The sequence below is a fragment of the Medicago truncatula genome, chromosome 6 (genome assembly GCF_003473485.1).
Source record: "Medicago truncatula cultivar Jemalong A17 chromosome 6, MtrunA17r5.0-ANR, whole genome shotgun sequence".
Lineage (NCBI taxonomy): Eukaryota > Viridiplantae > Streptophyta > Magnoliopsida > Fabales > Fabaceae > Medicago > Medicago truncatula.
In genome coordinates this window covers 39,726,890-39,733,972 of record NC_053047.1, presented here as the reverse complement: position 1 = coordinate 39,733,972, position 7,083 = coordinate 39,726,890, and the positions used below count along the sequence as shown (strand labels likewise).

Below are 7,083 nucleotides of genomic sequence, written 5' to 3'. Positions count from 1 at the left end.
CGATAACAAGTTATCGTAACCTTCATTACGTAGTTTAGTCATGGGAAGTAAATTTAACCGAATGTTTGAAACATATTTTACATCCTCGACAGATAGCATAGCTTGGTATATTAGACATCTCTAAATTAATTGTTGATGTGTCAAAATAGTTATGATGTTTCAATTGTAAGTTAAAGTCCGTCATTGAATGGAAGAGTTCAGATTGAACAACATATAATTGAGAAGGTTCATAAATCCAACGCCTTAAGTTCTGGATAAAGAATGTGCTGCTCAATCCCACTTGTATGATTTCTCTTATTCCAATGTGTCAATCCACACGAGTGTCGGCTCTCCGAGAAGTCTCAACAACGGTATCAAATCCCTAGGTTGACTTGATTGGGGAGCATCAGAGACTCTACATGTTTGATCAAGGATGAAGAGAGTCTCACACTTAAGGAAGAGATTGTTGTGATTAGTCGAGTGTGAGTTAAAGTCTCACGTTGGATGGAAAATATGAGGTTGAGCGACATATAAACGAGATGATTCATAAATTAAATGACTTAAAGTTTGTGGTGATAATGTGGTGTTTAAAATCACTTGTGTGGTTTCTATTAATCTAATTAATCTAATGTGATAATCCAACCCACGGAGGCTCCCCCATAGTCCAACACCAACTTTACATCACTAAATTGATACTCAATTCTTTTTCGATTATTAATATTAAATTTAAATCTATACCATAATTATAGTGAATTTGAAAACTAACTCTGAATATTTTTCTATTACACATTTGTCTTTAACAGCAAAATCTTTTTTTCAACTAAATTTAAATTAAAGAAAGTAAAACTTAAATAAGGTTATAATATATAGATATTACAAAACAGCAATTTTTTTAAAATATTATACATAATAAAATACAATACAAAAAATGCAGACTATAGTATATATAATCTATATTTATACTATATATAAAGAAAATAATCCCTTTTAGCTTTTTTGAGCTGACTTTTTCTCTTTTCAAAAATGCCCTCAATTTTCAATACAAATAACATATGTAACAAATAAATAAGAATAAATTTAAATATTAAAATAAAAGTGTGACAAACACAAATGTCCAGTTTTTTTGTTTTATCATTTTAAAAGTGTAACAAACTAAATGAATGTATATATACTTACTTTTTCATTATCCTAATTATACCCTTAAACAACAACTTTTTCCATAATAAAGATTGTTGTTGGTGTCATTGAAAAATAAGAATTTAGATTATATTTTTTGTTTTTTTAAGGAGATTATATTGTTGGTTTCGTTGAAATATATAATCACGGTTAGTTTGATCGGTTATAATTTAAAAGAAATAAAATATTTTTACTTTTAATCAAAATTAAAATTTCATAAAAGAAAAACAACGTTCATAATTTTCAAACGGTAGAACAATAAAAATAGCGGAAAAACGGGCACGTGAGTTGTCCGTCTTTTCACTAGTAATGATAATGATTTCAATTTTAGGAGGGGAAGGGTTGGTTTGCAGAGTGGGTCTCGCGAGAGGTGGGGGATGGGGCTGGTATTTTCTTTTGGTATGACCAGTGGATAGGAGATGTTCCTCTTTGTCAGCGTTTTAGTAGGTTGTTTGATCTAGTGGAGAACAAGTCGATTTCGGTTGCAACTTTGTTCTCTCTAGGTTGGGAGGAGGGGGTGAGGCGTGGCAGTGGACGAGGAGGTTGTGTTGTGGGCGTGGGAGGAGGAGATGATAGCGAAGCGTAGGAACTTACAATCTAATGTTACTTTGCAGTCTAATGTTTCAGATAACTGGCAGTGGCATCCCGACATTGTGGGGGGTTACTCGGTGCGTACATGTTATCAGCTGCTCACTTCTCGGAAACCCCCCTCTTGGATGTTTCAGACAACTTGATATGGCATACTCAGGTGTCATTGAAGGTTTCCATTTTAGCTTGGCGTTTGCTTCATGATAGGTTGCCGACATAAATCAATTTACTAAATCATGGCATTATATCTGCCACGGGCACCTCTTGTTCGGCGGGATGTGGACAGGTGGAAAGTGCCCAACATCTATTTCTTCATTGCGTTACTTTTGGCACACTTTGGCAGCAGGTTCGATTTTGGATTGGTGTTTCAGGTGTTGATCATCACAGTCTTTTTGCTCACTGTCTAGTTTACTAATTACTTGAGTGGCCTAAGGGCGCGTCGATCATTTCTCCCGTTACTATGGCTCCTTTGTGTTTGGCTAGTGTGGAATGAACATAATAATAGATTTTTAATAATTCTCACACTCCCATTATGGAGCTTATGGATAAGGTTAAATTTCATTCATATTGATATTGGTGGTTAAAGGCTAATAATGCCACTTTTATTTTTGGTTGTCAGCAGAGGTGGTTAGACCCGTTAACATGTTTGGATATCAGCTAACTACTTGATTGTGTAATTGTTTAACATATACTCTGTATTTTGAGCGTCCTCTTTGATACGCCTTGTGTTAGAGAGACGTTTATACTTGTGTAAATATATATATATATACTATTTTTCTTCTTAAAAAAAAAATGATTTCAATTTTACGTTGAATGTGTTGCACAAATGCACTTCGCGTATTTGATTTGGATTTTTGGACTCTAAAGAGCCAATTGAGGGAGGTTTATTTGGTAGTTTGAACATAATCTAATCCTAAAGTAACCACTCTTTTGGAAGCTTTGTGGAATCAAGATTTCCAAGCTAAGATTTTCTCCGAGACTGCTTTGATAAATGATTTTCCAAACTATAAGTATAAACAAATAATTTAATATATATATCATGAATAAATAGGGGTGGCCTTAAACATGGACGGAAGTCACAGCCCACTCAGAGTACCATTTTTTAAAAACACCAAAATTATTATTTTTACTTAGGAGGTAGTAGTACAGTATGCAAATCTATTTCTTTTTTATTCACTTTAATTAATTCTTTTGAAAATATTTTTTTAGAGAATCTTATTTATAAATAAATCTTTTGCAACAAAAAATATAAGAAGAAAAGTATTTGACTAATTAAACTGACACAATTTATTGATTTATCAAAGACACCAAAAGTTTTAGGATAGGTCTGTAAGTAAATATATAAACCAATAGAAATTGAGTTTAGTTGAATGAGTGAAATTTTCCGATATGGCGAATCAAAGCTCGAACTTCAACTGAGTGATGTATATCCACGTTTAGTGTTTGACGCGCCCGAATGAATATCTCTAATGAAAGGAACCTATAAAAAAAAAGAGTTACATATGAATAAAAACACAATTCTCATACAAATTAAATAACATAATTATCTAACTCCTTAAGCATGTAAATGAGTATTATTTTGTGAAAAAAATATACGAGTATTTTCCATTTTTTTACCTAGTAGTTGCACTTGCATATATTATATTGTAAAAAAAAACATAGTATTGCACTTGAATTTACAGTATATTATCATATATTAATTGCTTTACTTGAACTCCTATCAATTTACGAGTCTATAACTAGCTTTAATAGGCATTCAATTCATAGATTCTTATGAGAACGATATATACAATTTCACTCTACAGCTTGTATGATTTATTATTATACTCACCAAAAAGCATATTTAAAAACTAAAATCATTTTTTTAAAAAAATCGGTGGCCTCTGCGAAGAAAAAACACATTAATTAATAATTAAATAATGGTATCAACTTCAGAATCTTTTACCTTTTAAATATTTAAAATGAAAAATATGAAATATGAATTTTTTTAATTTGATTACTCAAGTTCCCAAACGGTGACACGGTGAAGATCCTATAATAATGCATTTAAAGAAAAATTAAGCTTGATATATTATGAAGACCTGAAAAGGTAACCATATATATGATTAAATAAATTTAGGTAGTTAATTTTTCCTGTCAAAAAAAATTGATCATTTTTATTATTATTTTTCTGTTCTTGGTCATTTTCTGTTAACCACTTAGTTGTTACACATCTGTAAATTTCATTGTAAGTGGTCTTTCCACCTAAATTCTTCTCAAATTATATTAAAACATCAACAGTTCACCCTAAATTTTTAACATAAACCGCTACAATTCTAAATACTTTAATTTCTTTTACTATTAAAAATATTAATTATAATTTAGAATATTTATTTTTATATCAGGTTACCTTTTTTTTTTTTGACAATGAGGTATATGTAGGATTTCATTTTAGTAAGAGATATATGTAGGTATTTGTATATTTGATAACTGTTAATTTTTCACCGTAACATTTTTTAAATGAGTTTTGCGTCAAATAAAAAAGGAAATTTAGATAAGTCATTACCTTTTTCCTAAAAGTATTCATGAAATTGGAGTTTTTTTGGATGGCTGGGATTTGAATCCGGACTTTGCGTATATTATGCATTGTCTCTAACAGAGGCAGAGTCTTTCATGGGCTGTGGTGGGCCACAACCCATCACGAAAAAAATTAAAAAATTAACAATTATAGATCTATTCTGCAAAATTTTAAACAATTTTACGTACCTTCTAATTTCTGGGGGGGGGTTCAAACCTCATTTACATTAAAAAAAAAAACTTCAATTAATATTGTTATACTTGATTTATATTTTCTGAATTAAACATTTCGTAAGTTTATATAATATAGATCATATATGTAAAATTTTATATCTAATGTTATTGAGATCGAACATGATCAACGACATTCAATAAAAATGCATAAACTCTTAGTTGCATTTAAATCGATCTACACCTGATTTCTTCCACTTTGAAGTATCAAAGATATTTTGTACCCTTGAGGGTCCGTTTGATGGTCATGATAAGATAGAGGCGGGATATGATATAAAACTGGATAGAGATAAGATATGATAAGGACATGATAAACATTAATCATATCATGTGTTTGATACGCACATGATAACAAATATGATATCATTAAATTAAATGAAAAAATTGCTCTCATAATTAATTCAATATTGTAAAAACGGTATGTTATTAATTATAATAGAAAATACATGCTATCATCATTTTAAAAATGACAATATTTTCAAAATGGTAGAATATCAACATAATAAATAAGGAATGATCTTCTAAATAATTTCTAACCCAGCATATATTCAGGATATAAATTACAAAGGAAAGTCAGGATAAGATATGAAAATGGTTTATTTTATCATATCCTTTGGTGCATCAAACATGCGATTTAAACAGAATACGATTAATGTATCATATTCTGCCTCCCTATCCTGACCATCAAACGGACCTTGAAGATTGTTGCCAATAGAATTTAGCTTATCTGCTCTCATGTGTGTTGATGGACAGGACAAAAAAATTACAGCCAATTGCTGAAATATATAGACTCTTCCATTCAACCCCTTAAAAAAAATAACTTCAAATAAATACATTGAGTTACTAATATATACTCAGTTACTAATTTGTGATCCTTTAAGATTTTTTTGGTGTGATCCTTTAAGATTTGAGAGTGGGTATTAAGAAATAGTTAAATTAGTTTTTTTAGGGGTGAAATAATAAAATTAGTTAAATTTAGATTTGTTTACCTTTAATTCATTTAATAAAAATAAAAGTAATTTAATGAATGTTTTTGTTTTTTTGAAAGGGTACATAAATATTTATATCATTCGATGTATTTTTTTTTTCTTTCTAAAATCTTATAGTTAGCCCTAGTTTTCTAGTGAGAGAAACTCTAACTTCTCTCTATACTTTCTTTCTCCTTCGTTCATCGAGGAGGGGTGGTTTTAAGTCAGTTTTTGACCTATAATCACCCCTTTGATGTAGTATTTTTGCATCAAACAATTGTAAGTATTTATATCGTCTCCTCAGGGACTAGTGCGATATCGCGGACCGTTCGACACCAGATATCATTCTAAGTTAAAAGATAATTGGTTGTTTGTTTTAGTAACTAAATTGCAAATGATAAAATTGAGATTAATAGGGCGTAAAACTTGTTAGGATTAGAGTTCCTTGATCGAGCGTCACATATAACCTAATGATCATACATGGATTCTAGCTTTTCTTTGATATTATCACGTATCCCTCGACAACACCATTCGTGTCCAAACAATATTGTGAAATCAATTGTATCATTCAATGGTCGATGTCTCAAACTATTGAATGATTCAAGAGTCGATCTTATCGTTCAATCGATGATTTCTCAATCTATTAAATGATAAGAAAGGTTTAGGTTTGGATACTCAAGGTGATTATCAAAGCATCGATTCCATGTCTAGAACCTATGTTTTGATAGATGGTTATTCTAAACCTAGATTCAAAAGTATTTCTCAATCACAATTAAATCAAAGATAAAGATTAAAGTGCAAAAATAACATCAATATCAAATCAAATGCTAGAACCATATATTTATAAATCAAAGGATTACATGTTTAAGCTATGATCAAGTACCTCTAATCCCAACATAGGAGATTTAGCTACTCATTGTCATGGAAGCCTTGCAAGAATGAATTGAAGAAGCAAGATTCATTACAACTTGTGATGTCTCAACAAAGGATGAAGAATCCACTCTCTATCACTCTCACTCTATAAAGCACAAGCCCTATCTCTCTCTCTAGAAATATTACAGGTGAAAAACTCAGAGAAAAACTATGTATATATCTATGTAAAAACTATATCCCAATGAAATGGTTGAGTGGGCTATTTATACAATTCTGACTCTGCATCAACTCGCCTCGCGAGCTCATTCATTCGCCATGGCGAGTTGAGGTTCCTTCGCCATTGGGTTTGTGCCACGTCAGCTGTAAGAGGCTAAACCGCCTTCACTCGCCTCGCGAGTCATTCTACTCGCCATGGCGAGTAAGCTCGCCTTCCACTCGCCATTGCGAGTTGGTGGCGTGTGATCTTTGTTGCATTCTGGAATTGCTCGCCTTTGATGCTTGCCATGGCGAGTTGGAGGCGAGTGATCTCACTTTTCTGCCTTTTTGTACTTTTCTCCATTTTCTTCTCTTTGCTTGATGTCTTGAGTTCGAATCCTGCACAAATGGGTGAAGTAAGATAGATAAAGCGTAAAAGGGCAATAATCACTTATTTCTCGGCTTTTCCCTTAATAACTTGCAAAACAAGTAACAAAAGTGCCTAAAATATATCACT

At 31.5% G+C, this 7,083-nt stretch overlaps 1 long non-coding RNA gene across 1 annotated transcript; it reads right to left on the bottom strand.

The window, feature by feature from the left end:
* Positions 1 to 3,037: 3,037 nt before the first annotated feature.
* On the bottom strand, positions 3,038 to 3,498 carry LOC11426893 (uncharacterized). The gene is made up of 2 exons (XR_003012830.2): positions 3,361 to 3,498; positions 3,038 to 3,223 (listed from the first exon to the last, which is right to left on the bottom strand). It is a non-coding gene; the product is annotated as an uncharacterized lncRNA (long non-coding RNA).
* Between the last annotated feature and the right edge of the window lie 3,585 nt (positions 3,499 to 7,083).